Source organism: Kryptolebias marmoratus, linkage group LG5 (assembly GCF_001649575.2).
Source record: "Kryptolebias marmoratus isolate JLee-2015 linkage group LG5, ASM164957v2, whole genome shotgun sequence".
NCBI lineage: Eukaryota > Metazoa > Chordata > Actinopteri > Cyprinodontiformes > Rivulidae > Kryptolebias > Kryptolebias marmoratus.
This window is the reverse complement of record NC_051434.1, coordinates 4,068,561-4,083,972: the sequence shown is the minus strand read 5'-3', so window position 1 is coordinate 4,083,972 and position 15,412 is coordinate 4,068,561. Positions and strand designations below refer to the sequence as shown.

Here is a 15,412-nt window from a genome sequence, read left to right as displayed (position 1 = left end):
TCTGACTTCACTTACAGTCTGAAAAACGTGACTCATCTCTGCTGCTCTTTTCTTTTCCTCAAGTATCAGGTCTCTCCTCGTCTTTTCTACTTTTATTTGCTCCTCTCTGCTTTGATACTTTGTTCTCTAGTATGCTTCTTTTCCCCTCTCCGTCCTCTCCAAAAACCAGTTCTTCACATTTTAACACTGGAAGGCCAGTCCACAGAAAAAAAAAGTGAAGTTCAGTTCTAAATTTTGGAAATTAAATGTCACATCTTTCAAAGTGACCCTCTGACTTTTTCCCTCAGCCACCTTCAGTGGGAAAAGGTACTCAACCGAAAAATCTCTCAGCCATCCAGGTATTATTTTCCAACCCATCATTCACCCACTATTTGGTCTCTTCACCTTTTTCACTTTTCATTTAAAGTCCCCACATTTTCAACTGGCCTCAGGGCGAGATTTCTACATTTTTTCTTTAAATTCCCTCAAATCAACCCAGCAAATTAAAGTCATACATAAGCAGAAAGAGAAAACGGGAAATTGGTTGCAAAGGGATCCAGGATTACAGGCAAAATGTTGAGGGAAGACATCTCACATTAGGAATCCAAGATGCAGACCAGCTCCTGGACGGATAAATGCCTCTTAAGGCTTTGAATTCTGACTAAATGTATTTCTTATCCATGTCCGTTTCCTTCCAGAGGACAAAGGACGTAGAAGGGATACAAAAGGCCTCTGATTGCTCTTCCTGATGAAGAAACTGGAAGTTACACTGGTGTTAAACTGCTGCCAAACAATTCAAAACAGAATTTAAAATCTTACTTCTAAAAACAACCAAGGTCCACCTCGAAACAACAATAAAATTGTTTCATATTCTCCTGACAGCATTTCACTGTCAGACTGCAGGTTTACTTGTGGTTCCTAGAGTTTCTAAAAGCAGAATGGGAGGCAGAGGGTTTGGTTCTCAGGCTCCTCTCTCGTGAAACCAACTTCCAGTTTCTGTCCGTGAGGCTGACACCCAGTTTATATTAACATCTAGGCTTTTAAGACCTTCTTTTCTCAGAAATCCTAGAGTTAGGGCTGGCTTGGATTGCTGCGCTACCCTTTAGTTATGCTGCTATATTCAGTGACGTCACAAAGACTTTTTCAGGCGTGATGATTTTGTTTGATTTTGCAGTTTTTCCAGTGAACCTTTCAGTTCTTTTAAGCAAAACATTAATTTCTGTTTATGGTGATCTATACATTTTGGGAATTATTATTATTAGGTATAAGTGAATAAGAGCGTTCTGTACATTCAAACACATTTTGACGTGAATAGTTCCTCATCTTTTCTACGGTGTGCTTTCATCTCTGCCCTTCCACTCTGTCGTCCTCTGAGAATCTGGATCAACGTTTTTCCTCAGATTTCTTTCTCTTCTGACGTGTCTGATCAGAACCTTCCATGACTGGCTCAGACTGGGGCTCTGAACACATCTCTGGGATTAACTGCAGCTCACTTGTATAGAAATATGAGTCTGTCTTATTTGAGCTTCTAAAATCTTCGTCCTGTCTTCCTGTTTGTGATTGAAGTCCACAGAGTCATCACGCTAAGATCTTAGGAGCTCTGTAAGGCCTTTAGAAAACAGGTTTTGGATGTCTGCCTCTACAAATGGATTACCAATTTCCAAATCTAAACTAAATAATTCCACTGTAAAGAGGTTTAAGTGAAAAGTGGCATTAAATTCAAATGACTGGCAGTCTGTCCGGGACTAGCTGCCCCAGCAACTTAACTCCTAAGTAAAATGCAAAAACAGAAAAACATGTAGACGTGCCAGGAAAAAAAGCTTTTGCTGTCCAGAAACGCAACACAGACAAAAAATACAATTTGCCAATAATATACAGGCACAAATGTGAAGTGCACGCTGATGAAGTAAATAAATTTAACGAGGAAAAAGATGAGGTGAACTGCAGACGTCTAAAGGTAAATTTTTTATATGTAAAAGAAAGGGAATTCTACAAGTTAAAACAGTCCTAAAGTAAGTCTGCTGAATGATTCATAGCTCAAAAAGTCTTTAAATAAGTGCATTTCAAAATAATGTACAGTGCATATCACACTGAAAAGCAGGTGTCAAGCACTCCTTCAAGGAAAGCTAGGCCTTTAATTCCAGATGATGCTACAAAGGAAAATAAAACTGTTTACCACTAAAAGAAAGTCATATATATTTATTTTAAAACTGTTATGATGACTTAATGTAGTTGCGTAACTGTGTAATGGTAACCTTTGCAAATATAGAATAAAAAGAACAATAAAAACCTTAAATTGAATCAATCTTTCCATCTTTACTTGATATAAATGTCAGCACCAATCAGTCTAAGGAAACATAAAGAGAGAAGTCTTCAGTTCTTCAGTTCCAAACTCAGCCTAAAACAGTGCAGGTGTGTCGCCCAAAGTCAAGTCTGTCACTCTCACTCGCTGTGTTTCTGTTTACTGGAGCGTTTGAGGAACTGAAAACCTCTTCTGAATCACAAGCACAACACATTCATCGGTTAGAGAATGCACTTTTACAGCACACCGATGCAATCATCTCCCCAGAGACTTCCGTCCCAGGCAGCTGTATATTTTAACACAGTTATTATACTGCAGATCAGAATTAATCCGGAGTTGTTTCAACAGGGAAAAATAAAGAAAAAGTGCATAGAGCTTCCAATAGGCTCAGCTGCCAAAAAGTTCCACAAAGTGGCGACAGTAACAATAACAGCTCAAGGGCGTCTTCTTTTTCTTTTCTTTTTTGTTGCGTGAGAGACACACAAGTCACATCACTTCCTGCTCCTTTCCAAGGGGTCGCCATTAAACTAATCCAGTCCTGCTGGAAAATGGCAAATGCCAAAATGTCACTTACTCACTTTTCAGCCAAAATTCACCAACCTGGGAAAAATGGCACCCCCTCAAAGTACAAAGTAAGAGCCTTTGTGCTGTTTTTTCTTTTCCTTACACTGGGTTTTGTTCTAAAGTCAAAAAATTTACAAATATATATATGTTATTAGATTATCATGAACAGTAGAGCTTTGAAGCTGCTACCAGAAAACACACAGCAGACATGAGGTGCTTCTTATCAGATTTATATGTTTAAACCTCCATGATTTCCTTTGCCTCCTTTCTTTCTGCTCATGTAGTGTTTCAAGCAAAAGCAAAATAAGTTTTCTTTAGGTTTGTGCGTGTCTGAGTGAACGGTGGGAAGTTTCATTTGCAAGCAGCTTGTCCGTCACGAAACTGAAGCTTTTCCACAGTTTGTCGCTCTGTTAGAAAACAAAACAAAAACAGTCCACCTTGTTCTTCAACGATACGCATCACATGTCAGCGAACACGATTCACCTGATAAAGCCACAGACGTGAGGCGCAATTCAACCATCCACCCGACATACAGTGCTGAGTGATAAAAAAAAAAAAGTGGTGGTAAAACTGGTTTTGGATTACATAACCTTCCAGAAGACCTCATTGGATCTGAGCCACTTGTTGCTGAGGAAACAGATGCCAACATATCCTCAACCAAAAACTAGTCAAAGTCTGAACAGACAAGGACGATACGTTACCAGAGAAAATATATAACAGAGAGGGGGGCTCTGAGCTGAGAGGAGAGCGAAAGTTTAAAACAAAATAAGTGAGGAGCAGTCTGTGGAGTAAAGCTGTAGAACTGGAAGGAACAGGACATGAAAACATGCAGTTCTAAAACACTTAGAAAGGAAAATAAACCATGTTCAATATTTTAACTACAATTCTGACAATGAGGAGGTCTTTGAGTGCTGCACTGTAGGCTGATATAATGGTTGTGCTGTTCATTTAATATACATTTATACATACAATGTGATATTTCACCTGCTCATATATCAAAATATCATCTTTTTCAGGAGATGGGTGAAATCAGTTTTGCTTCTTACTGCTCTTTTTCAAACAAGAAAATATACATGTTATTGATAATGTAATCTATGACATTTGATAGACATGATACATATGATAATAATACCATCTTTTTTGCTTCCTTTTTAAATACGTTCAAAATAAACTTCTTTTCACTTCAGTTTCACTTGTGCTTGAGAAAATGAAACTAGAGGAAATATTTCTACAACAATTAAAGCTCAGACTTTTTCTCTTGATGTTTTTTTATGGAAACCAGATCAAACTAACTGACTGGGAGTGATTTCAGTCGGCTGGATTCTCTGAATCCATTAGAAGAAAATAAGTGTGTTGTAAGTAAGTGTGTCTACTAGAGTAGATTGCATGAAAATAATAAATCTGATGAGTGAGTGGGGAACAGCCAAAATGTTGGTACTCACTGCACTTCCTCTAAAGGGAGGGGCTTCGCTGGAAGGGGCGGGGCTCTTCCCAAGCTTTTACCTCCTTCTCCTTTCTCTCCGTCTGCCTTGTTGCTGGACGTGGCTCAGACCAGCGGCGCTCGGGATAATCTTCTCCTCTGGGATCTGAAAGAAGAGAAGGATTTCAGCGAAGGCGACAAAATGTGATGAGAGAAAAAAAGAAGGCAGGATAATCTAATAACAAATCAGATGATGATGGTATTCACTCTGTAATGAGACAGGTTATACAGTTTGTATAAAACTGTAAGTCGTCTAATTCTTTAATCATCTTTAGCAAATACAGATTGAGTCATCACAGACAGCTTAATCCATTTAAAACATTCAAACTTTAAATTACAGTTCTTAAGAGAGAAATTTGAAACAGCTAAAAAAAAAACCTCTTAATTTACACGTCAGATCCGTACAAAAACTGAAAATGTCCTAAAATCTGAATCTTTAGTTTTCTGAGGAAATCATTTAAAAGTCTAAACCTGCAAAAAGAGCATCGAGCTACATTTAAGCCCATCTTTTACACCAAAAATTCTACATGTAAAAAGCCATAGCTGCTGTTTAAAACAGTAAAATGTCAAATATCTTCATTCAGTGAAATAAACGACCTTTGGCATCAAACTCAAAAGTTATATTGATTTAAAATTGAGTTTAAAGTTAATTTTTCTACTAAAATAACAATTTCTTACGAGAGAGAAAATGTAGGTACCAGTTAAAGGCCTAGCATATAATCTTAGATTTAAATTAAGATCATCTTAAATTGAGAAATGATGGAGTTAGAATCATTTGCTCAAACTGTCAACATTATGAACAATCTCATGTGATTCTGCACAATCACACACACACACACACAGAGACACAGTTTAAGACATTCCTGCCTCTGGCGGCGGGCGATAATGTATGTGTCCTGGAAGTAAGTGTACGAGCTCAAACAGCCGTGTGGGAAAACTGCGCCTCTCATTTACTTCAACGAGGCCGCTCTGTTCAAACAGCAGGACTTCACCAAAAAGTTAAACTTCTCTTTGCTTTCTGTTTTTTCTTCCCCAAACAGTGTGTTAACAAATCAAGTAGGATGTAATAAGACACCCAGCCGTGCCCGGTGGGGGTTTCACAAAGTTTTATCTTTATGCAAAAATTTCCTAGCACACAGATTGGCAACCAGTGGCTCCTCTTAAGCCTAAAATAACACAAATAATGGCAGGAGCGGGACCTGCTCGAGCACGGGCTCAGGACCGCAGCGCCAATCAGCCCTGTCAGCTTGGGTGCGATTACTGTATTCTTTGCTTTCAAGAAGCTATTCCACAGCAGCAGGAAACGAACCGCTTTTTCATTTGTCATTAGCGGTCAATCACTTTCAAATCCACACGAACGTAAAAATGGTGCAAAAAAAAACAAAAAAAGAGGGAGAGTTAGAGATGGACAGCCGGCATCAAGAGAGACAAAGGCAGCAGGAGAGAGAAGAAACGAGAATTCAGCCAGGTTACTCGGAACACCTGGAAAACGAGCGCGCCCGTGTGATTCGCTGAACACGGAGGCCTCGTGTGTCTCTCATCAAAGCGTATCAGCGTCATTTAAGACCGACTGGTTGAGATTTGATTAATTGCTCATCTAAGACTGTTTGTTTGTCTGCACACACGATCTCATAAACTGCTCTTACACACTTGACTTTGCTGCTCGAGGCTCTGTCATTGTTTGTGAGCTTTTCTTTAATTGCGCACAGCTGCGTGTGAGTAATAGAGCATGTGGCACCTTTTGTATTTACACTTTGCATTACTCCTGTGCCAAGCTCAGGGTTACGTCGGCTTTTTGAATTGAAATTCTCAGCTTTGACCTTTTGTTTGGGGGACAGGCAGAAGGCAGAGGCCGGCTGACCCTTCCTACCAGCTGCATTCAGCAGTTTTTGTGCCGCGTGAATCAATGCTGCCACAACTCATTACTCCCACTTTAAAAAACTAGAAAGTGGAGCGTCGGAGTGATATTAGAGTAAAAATGTCTCGCAGAAACGTTTCTGCAGCATCCTCTTTCACACTTCTGTGAAGATATAATCTTATTCCTGACTTTCTGTGCTCTGTTTGGTCTTGACAGAAAGGAGATGGATGCATTCACTTGCCGCTCGATGTAAAAACAAACAAACAAACAGAAATAAAACATTTCGGTTTGACACAAACGTGAGCAATGTGAGTGGAAGGTACCTTTGAGGACAGATCTGCTCGCATGTTTATCATCTAAGATCTTTGCTGAAAGAAACATGTTTTATACAATATAAAAGAGTTTTCATTCAAACAAGATTCTGGGAACCAAACAAACAGAAAAGTCAAAAAGCTGAGTCCTGTGGCATATAAGCCCGGTTCGAAAAACGCTGAGACTTTTTGTAAATGTAACTAAAACCAAGATGCAATCATTTGCAAACCTCATAATCCCACATTTTATTTACAAAGAAACATGATAAACATGTGAAATGCTGGAACTAAGAAATTGTTCCATTTATGGTTTTACAATAAAAGGTAACTGAATTTTCTCAGGAAGGAAGTAAAGATGGACAGAGGTTCTCTAATCTGCAAAAAACTGAAAACACTGGAATCATTTTCCACAATGGAATACTGGGAATACTTTGAATATGCTGTCATCTAGAGTTCATTACATCCTCAAAAGATAGAAAGATGCACAGGACGTGCATATGGTGGGGATCTTTTAAACATATTTTTTTCCTTTTAACTTCATAGAAACAGAAGTCCTTCCAGAGCTGAAGGTGCTGATTGTGTGTTGCGTTTTTGTTTGTGTGCTCGGGTTTAAGGTGAGCACACCAGAGTTCTGCCATCTGCTTTCCTCAACCGGATGTTATCAGACTTTAAACATTTTTAAATCCAGAATCCTTCATGCCTGCATTGAGACACACCAAAAAATAGATTAAAAGCACCACACCTAATACAGATTCCTTCACAAACTGATCTGCATATCAAATTTTAATTTTATTTCCATGTTAAAGCAACATGTATGAAGCCAAAGTGAACAACATCGGGCTGTAAAATTAGTGACCATATGGGAAAAATTTGACATTTAGTAAATCTCTGTGGCCCTACAACAATAAGCTGCAGTGGAATTATGAAAATGAGTGAAGAATAGCATCTTAACAACAGGTTAAAGGCACTGATGGTAATGAGGCTCTTTTAAAACATTTAAACTGCAACTCAACCAAATTTAATGCAAGAAAATTGAGGCACAAAAACGTGACATCCATTTGAGCCAAACTACTTAGTGATCTCCCTGTTTGGCTTTCGTTTTAGGCTCAAAATGAAAATGGAAATGACTGTCACATTTTAGAAACCGATGCAGCCTTGCCTCGCTGCGTGTCAAAACTGATTTCAGCAGCAAATTTGTTTAAAGTGATCCAAACAAGATTTAATTCCATTTTAATTCCATCAGAAAATCCTTTTGCAAATCATCAAATATTACATTCTCCTCATGATTTAATTCATCTCAGTTGAAGACGAATAAAATCCAAAACATCTACTAGCACTTAAAAAGAAAAAAAATAAACCTGAAACTTGCACCACATTGCACCACTTTAAGTCCCAGGGGCACAATTTACTTACAATTTGGATCAAAAATAAATACACTTGCACGTAATGTGCACACTTGATAAACATTAAGAAAAAGAAACGAACTAAAGTCAGGTTTTCTCATTACAAGCATTTTGTTTTTTTCCACAGCCGTCCTCATTCCAGTCAGTGATGAAGATGTAAACATTAAGGAGCTCCTTTCAGAGGGAATCACCAGCAGTGTTTTCCTCGTGATGCGATGAGTCCATGTGGTGTTTATGTGTGGGTTACTAAGGCTCTGAGCGTGAGCAGATGAGATCATCAGCACAGCAGGGAGAAGCACACAGAGACGCAAAACAACAGGTCTTTTCCAGAGAGCCTGGATCCCCCTCAGGACTGACCTCATCCTCCATCCATCAGCAGCCGGCTCTGACAGCGAGTGTGTCAGTATGTCTGCGCTGCGCTCCGACAGATCCCGAGGCTCAGGCGCCACCATCGCTACACTGCTACAGACCAAAAAGGGAAAACTTCACTATACAAATGTTTCAGATGGATCCACAAACTCTGTCAACAGCCTTCGAGAGATAAATAAGACGCATCAGTTTGATTTATTTGCTGAACCGGTCAAAAGTATCTTCCAATTTTCAGAAACTACAACTCGTGCTCTTGAGACGCCTGGAACAGACTCGAGGAGGGTTTGAAACACTTGTCACAATTTTTCTGAAGACGTTTAAAATTCACACGAGACTGAGAGCCTCTGAGACTCGAGCCACAGAATGATGAACTTCTGCGAACATCTGGAGACATTCTGGAGACATTCTGGAGACTCCCTCACAAATGATGTCGGCCAACTAGTTGCCAGCAGTCGCAGCCCTGTGGGATACCACCTTAACTAAACTCACGTTCAGATTTCTTCTGGAATGGGTGTGGGCTAAAAAGCAGCAAACGTAGAAAGGAAGAAATAAACCTCAATCTGCACCTGCGAAAAGATGGACTGCCAGGACACAGCACCTTTCATCAGACTTCTCATTCACTGAACAGACCCCCAAAGAAAACCTCTTCAGAAAAACAAATCATTCATGTAGAGCAACAACAGCAAACTCTGGACCAGATTCTGCTCAGAGTCACGTCACTTTCCCCAAAGGTTCGAAAACAAAATACACAATTCTTCAAATGTGCTTGAACGCGTCTAACATCATAAATACTGTTGCAGGTGTATTTTCTTTGTTTAAGGTCCAACAGAATCATGATGATTCCACAAATAAAGTGCTGAATTCTGGACAGATTCTCTAACATGTGGTGCCTTTAGGAGCTGAGGAAGACTTGTGTCTAACTCACCTCCTAATTCTCTTTATTCGTGTTTAAATGTTAACATCTCAGACCTTATTTTGTGCTCGTTTAACTCTGGAGACTCGGTGCTTTCTGCTGAAAGCGTTGACATGTTTTCTTTTATTTGAAAGAGTCTTTCTGATTTTTCTAATCCCTTCTTTTCTCCCCCCTCCATCAAATCAAGCCTGCTGTACTTTCTGTAGTGTAAACATGTTGTGTGACAGTAATAACAGCCTATGTGAAACACGGTGACAGCTGAGCAATACATAGTTGTGTGGATTAAACAAAGCATTGAGGCAAAGACTTTACGTTGATGGGTTTTTTCAGGCGCTGGAGCTACTCTGAATTGTTTCTGTGCCATTCCAAGTTAAAAGTCTATTGATTGCCTGAAGTGTCCTAATGGGATTATAGCAACAAACACATGTATGATTTAATTAGACTGATGTTTTAATATCTAAGCAGATTTTGACACCCTTTAGAATATGTTTGATTTGCACATTGTGTCCAGATACTTCATTTTCTGTGTTGAGATGAATCAAAGGGAACAAATGTACTGTAAGTGAGTCCCATCCCCACAGCTGTAACGAGGCGTCCGCTCCCATTCATCTGGGGCGTACTGTATGTTGTAGGTCTTGCAGCCTGTTTGCATCATATGTGAGCTTCAGCTGTCTCTGCTCAGTGTCACTACATGAAATAGATTCACATGTAAGTGTCAAAGTCAACGAGACAAATTCCTGTGCGTGCTGCACTCCCTGCTGCTCTGACGCAGGAAGCCTCAGATTAATGCGACGGCGGAGGACGCGGCCTCAATCTATTTTCCTGTCCATACCTCTGTGCTGACAAGTCGCTTAGATATATTTAGGCTGTGCTGCTCATCTGGATATTTTGCATATCTTAATTAATGCTTACAAAAACATGCAAATGAACCAGTCTGCTCTGTTTAATTAGCTTTGTGGGTTTTTCTCCTTTAGTGGCACTAGTGAGGGGGAGTCTTATCTGTCTGCCCATCGCCTTTTTCTTTTAATCAATCAGCTCTATTAGAGACAAGATTCTCATTTACAGTAAGAGACAAGAGAATGGATCTGAAAATGCAGCGTTGCCACATCTGAAACAACATTTCCTGATTAGTTTCTGTCCTTCCACCACTTTCTTTTTCACAATTAAAGTTCTGCTAATTTATTTTTTTTCATATTCAGATTCAGTTTTATTGTCATTCAAACCTGACAGTAAGAATGAAACACAGATTTTCAGGGTTTAGACTATTTAAAATGACCACAATAGTGTGGAAACTAAAAAAAAATGGTGTGGCATTGCTATAACATGTCAGAAATATGACATCTTCAGACCATTTACTATGATTTTTGTGTTAGTCCACAAAGTGAATCAGGAGAACAGAAGCAGAGACAAAACTTATTTGTTTTGTTTGTGTTGTGCTTCAGGTGTAACTGTACTGGCTGGTGTGTTTTAAGTATCAAGTATATATGAAAGATTGGCACGCTGCCTGAAAAGGTTTATAGCCAACCTCAGGACTCGTACACTTTCTGTAGAGTTCATGACTTTTCCTCATCACTTGTTTTAAATCTCAGAATTGTTGCTTAGAAATAAACTACATCTCGTCAAAAATCTGTGTTGTTAACAGATAAGAAGTTAAATCTTAAGGCACAGAGACGAAACTTCCTTGTTGTTTTTGGCTTAAAGAAACCCATGACAGAAACTGTGGGGATTTCCACTCACCAAAACTAACATGCAATCTGTAAAAGGATTGCAACTTAAGACAGAGAACGTTTGTTTGCACGCTATAAAATAGATATACTGATTTTGATGAAGATTATGGGAATGGGACAAGAAAATAGCATGTCAAGTCAAGTTGTATGGTATTACCAGACTTTTTTGTTTTGTTTTGTCTTTAAAGTGACATAAGATCTAACACACTAAATGTATATAAACAATGCACATGTACCACATGTTACCAACACAAAGACAGGCACTGCAGTCTTTTGGGTTATTTCTGGTGTTTTCCTGTGTGGATGAGAACATTTCCAGAAACGATGGATTTGGAAACCTTGTGTTTTCATGTGAACAAGACCTAAAACAGGCTTCAGACTGCTTCAGCCACAGCAGCCATCAGAAACTGACAGCATTAATGATCTATAATCTTCACGGCCAGATGTTTTTGTATCTGAAAGATTTCAAATTCAGGAGAATTGATTTAATGACATGAGTTTCTTATTGATGCCCATGGTTTTGAACATGTCAGTTGTTTAAATTACTATTTTTTTCTCATATGTTTTAGGACGGCTCTTTTCTTGAATGATCATATCCGGTTTTATTGTCTTGCAGTGCATTAATGTCTACCATTTAACATGAGGGTTTACATATGTAGTTAGTCACTTGAAAAGCACCACACTCCTGATTTAAATCACCAACGTGAGGGCTTTCTAATTGAGTTCAGAAGATGATAAATCATGTAGAAAGATTCTTGAGTTCAAAAATTTTACAAGCATGTAAGACATCTGTTTTTTATGTGAATGTAAAGATCAAAAAATGTTGTTGTGGAAATTAATACGTACACCCTCCACCAACATCTTGTGACAATTAGAGCTTGCCACGGAGTTCAGAGTTGTCTTTCTGACTTCAGATCATAACAATGACCCGGGCTGCATAACAAACAGGCCCCGGATTTCATTACTGATCTGGACAGCGGTAAATTCCCCCACAGATATTGGTGAAAGATCGCTCAAATCTCATGTTTCTGAAGACTCAATATGTCAGGATGACCGGCGCTCAACCGAGTTAATAACAGGATGGGACAAAGAATCAACAAGCTGAATAAAGATTGGAAATAAAAAGAGCCTTCTTCCCCACATGCTGAGAAAGTAATAAAAACAGACAACACCTGCGACTGATCTGGAAGCATCAAGTCTGTGTACACACACACACACACACACACACACACACACAGTTAAAAACATCTAATAAGATTTCACTGATTGTATTATCTTTGTCCAAAGGTTTCCTGCTGCACACATCCATGGTGCAGTATTACAGTCTAACAATGAGAATAAATGTCCAGCAGTAATTCTGAAGTAACAACTAAATGTCCTGCATCCTTTCTGTTCATCACTTCATCGTTTGTCACCACAATGACCAAAATAACAGGCTGATGGTTAGAGAGATTAAAGTATAAATGTCAGATGTCACAGCTTGAAATGTCAACGTTAAAGCGTGAACTCGGAACAGCCCCATCAGAAACTGTGCCATCCTAAAGCCTGTAATTGTTTACCATTTGACAAACACTCAACATTGAGAAAAGGCTGAATTTACAGTAGCATTTCCTCTCCTCTGTGAACTCATGCGCACCCCTGCATTAAATCCTTTTAAAATGTAAAAACAATCTTTCTCAGGCAGGTTCTTGTGGTATAAGAGTGGCTCTTTTCAATGTTTTCTAAACAGATACATTGCTGTTTGTTTGATGCAAATGGGATGGATATGACGCTGAACTGGAAATTCTGACTGCATATGGATTGGGCTATTTTATGACTTTAGGAGTGGGTAAGAATTTTTGTTTGAAATTGCAGTAATCAGATGTGAAAAGCTTTAAAAATACTCAGACAAATCAGTAGCCTGTACTACAAAATGCTGAAAATCTCTGTGGAAACAAACAAACAAAAATACAGGCTGTAGTCCCAAACATGAATTGCATTATTTTTGTAACAGCGCCGACATGAAAATAAACCTACTTAGTAAACAACTCAGTCAACTCTATTTTTAATTGATTATGTCAAAATGAATTCTGACCTTAAGAAGGTTTAAGTATTACTCCTATAACGTGGCCAACAATCAGTGCAACAGTCCAGTTGGGAACTTTGGTGAGTTTCGTTCGTAGCGGGAAACAATCTCGAACAGAGATGGTGATAAACATGGGTATGGTAATTTTCCTAATTTTAAATAATATGTATTTATTTCCCAAGTTACTAATCACATTAAGACAGCAGGAAAACATGATTTATCAAATATTTAAAGGAGATTAACTCAGCTTGCTGCAAAACAGACTGCAGGGGTTCTTTTAGTAATGCCAAAGATGTTATTTTATGATTATAGCAAGACTAACAGTTTTTGGATTATTTTCAGAATCTCTTATTGACCACGTTTCACTGGTATGTACATAAAAGTGTATATATGGAACCAGTTTTATATTATTTTCACACAATGTACTTCTAACATGACAGTATTAATGATAATACTCGACTGGCACTTCAAAGTAACCACAAATACATTTATATCTGGTGTTTTTTATGTCAATTTGAAGATGTAGCAGCAGAATCAAAGATTGATTCAAAAGGCCAATTAGCAAATTAGCATTTTAGAACACCATTTTATATACATTTTATTGATTTTCTGTTTTAATTCCCATAGAAACTGCACCTAACCCAATGCTTCTGGGTTTGTGTCGTTTTCCCGTCTTCTCAACCGGTTTGGGTCAATGGCCGCTCATCCTGAGACCGGTTCTGGTTTCTTCCTGTTAAAGGAGTCATTTCTTTCTACTGTTGCCTCCGACTCTGTGCTTCTCACCATGGAGGACTGCATCAAAGTGAACATTTGACACAATCTGCTGGTTTTCGTCTATGGACATTTTGCTAATTGTATTGTATTATAACTGGATTGAATATGGATCAGTTCGGAAATTAAATATGTACATTGCAATTAATTTGATATGATGTAGACTTTCGTATCGTGCCTGGAGATGCCTTTCACTGTGAATTAGCTCTATATAGATAAATTGAATAGAATTAAAAAAACGTTACCTTTCTGGTATTTACAATTAAGTAAAAAAGAAAAAAAAAACAATTAAATAAAGTTACAGAAAGGACTAATTTTTAGGTTCATTGGGTAAAAAATCCATTCTGTGAGCTACAGAGAAATTCCAGAAGGTGTTTTTCTGTTTTGTTTTTTTAATATGAAATCTCTTTGGTTAAATGTATTTAAAACTGGCAGAGAAATGGGCACATTTTGTCTTTAGCTGACATAAACCGGTGGATTCACTTCATGTAATATGGTTTTACTTTCCCTGCAGCAAGCAGGATGCAGACACTAAAGCTAATCCACAATAAGAGAAAAGACAAAGAACAAGAAACACAATTAACAGATAAATTAATCTATTATAGGGTCTCTGATATAAGATTTAAATAGGCCATTCACTCTGAGCTTTTAAGCCCTTTTTAGATTTGTTTAAATACGGGAGCTCAGGACAAGCTGTGCCACTGGTCTGATTTAAACAGAGAAACTCTGTCAGCTGGTAACGCTACCCATGTCTTTGCCACGAATTCCCGCACATTCTGCGTTCTTTTAGCGATTAAAGCGGCTGTGGCAAGGTTCAAACTCCAGGCCAGGTTTGCTAATGAGCAAACAAACAGCCTCTAATGGGGCTGTGAATACATAAACAGATTAATACGGCTGGTTGAAGTCCGCCTGGTGCAACGTGCTGGTGCTGCTCAAACCTGTTTCCAGCCAATTAATGGACTGGCATGGCAGAGCCGAGGATTGGGTGAGGAGGTAGGGGTGGAGGGAAAAAGAGAGGCTCTTCACTATCACTGCACATGCTCAGTGAGGCTCTGTTGAAGGGGGTGTGGTGCTCTTGGAGTTTGTGTGAATGTGAAGATGAGGAGAGGGGGGAATAGAAGCATGGGGTGGGTGGATGTTTGGCTCCGTTCCTCCCCGTCCATCCTCAGGGGATCACACATTGTTTGTACTGTATTTTTGCACCACATGACTTGCAGATTTTTTTTTTTCTTTTTTAAACATTTTTTTCCTCGCCTCTCTCTCCCTCCTCCCACTGTGTGAGCGGCATTCTTGCCAGGCAGGAAAGGCAAAACAGCTGTGGCGGTGCCGAGCAGTTCTTCATTAACCAAGGAATTATGCAAGCAGGAAATTCAAATAGGATGCAGATGAGAGGAAGAGCCAAGAACCAACCAAATACCTCTTTCCTCACCCGAAAAAAAGAAACCAGACTGCAGCCTCCAGAATGCAGATTATCTCAAGCCTGCAGTCTGGTTTTGAGTCCGGCGACTTCTCACCATGTCAACAGTTAGTTTCCCTCATTAAAATGCCATATATTAGTAAAATAAATAAGATTAATGAATGCTTCCTCTGACAAAATGCCTCCTGGCACTGAAAGAAGGCAAAGACTGTGCTTTTTTTAAATACAGAATATGTGATGTTTTCACACCATT

General features: G+C 38.9%; 1 protein-coding gene across 2 annotated transcripts in view; it reads right to left on the bottom strand.

Annotated features, from left to right (window-relative positions):
- Positions 1-15,412, bottom strand: part of LOC108246377 (zinc fingers and homeoboxes protein 2) — a 115,646-nt gene that overhangs the window by 74,691 nt on the left and 25,543 nt on the right. For both annotated transcript variants that reach the window (XM_017433885.3, XM_017433884.3), the window contains one exon: positions 4,288-4,431. The gene's annotated coding sequence lies outside the window, so the exon portion shown is untranslated. The remainder of the gene's footprint in view (positions 1-4,287; positions 4,432-15,412) is intronic.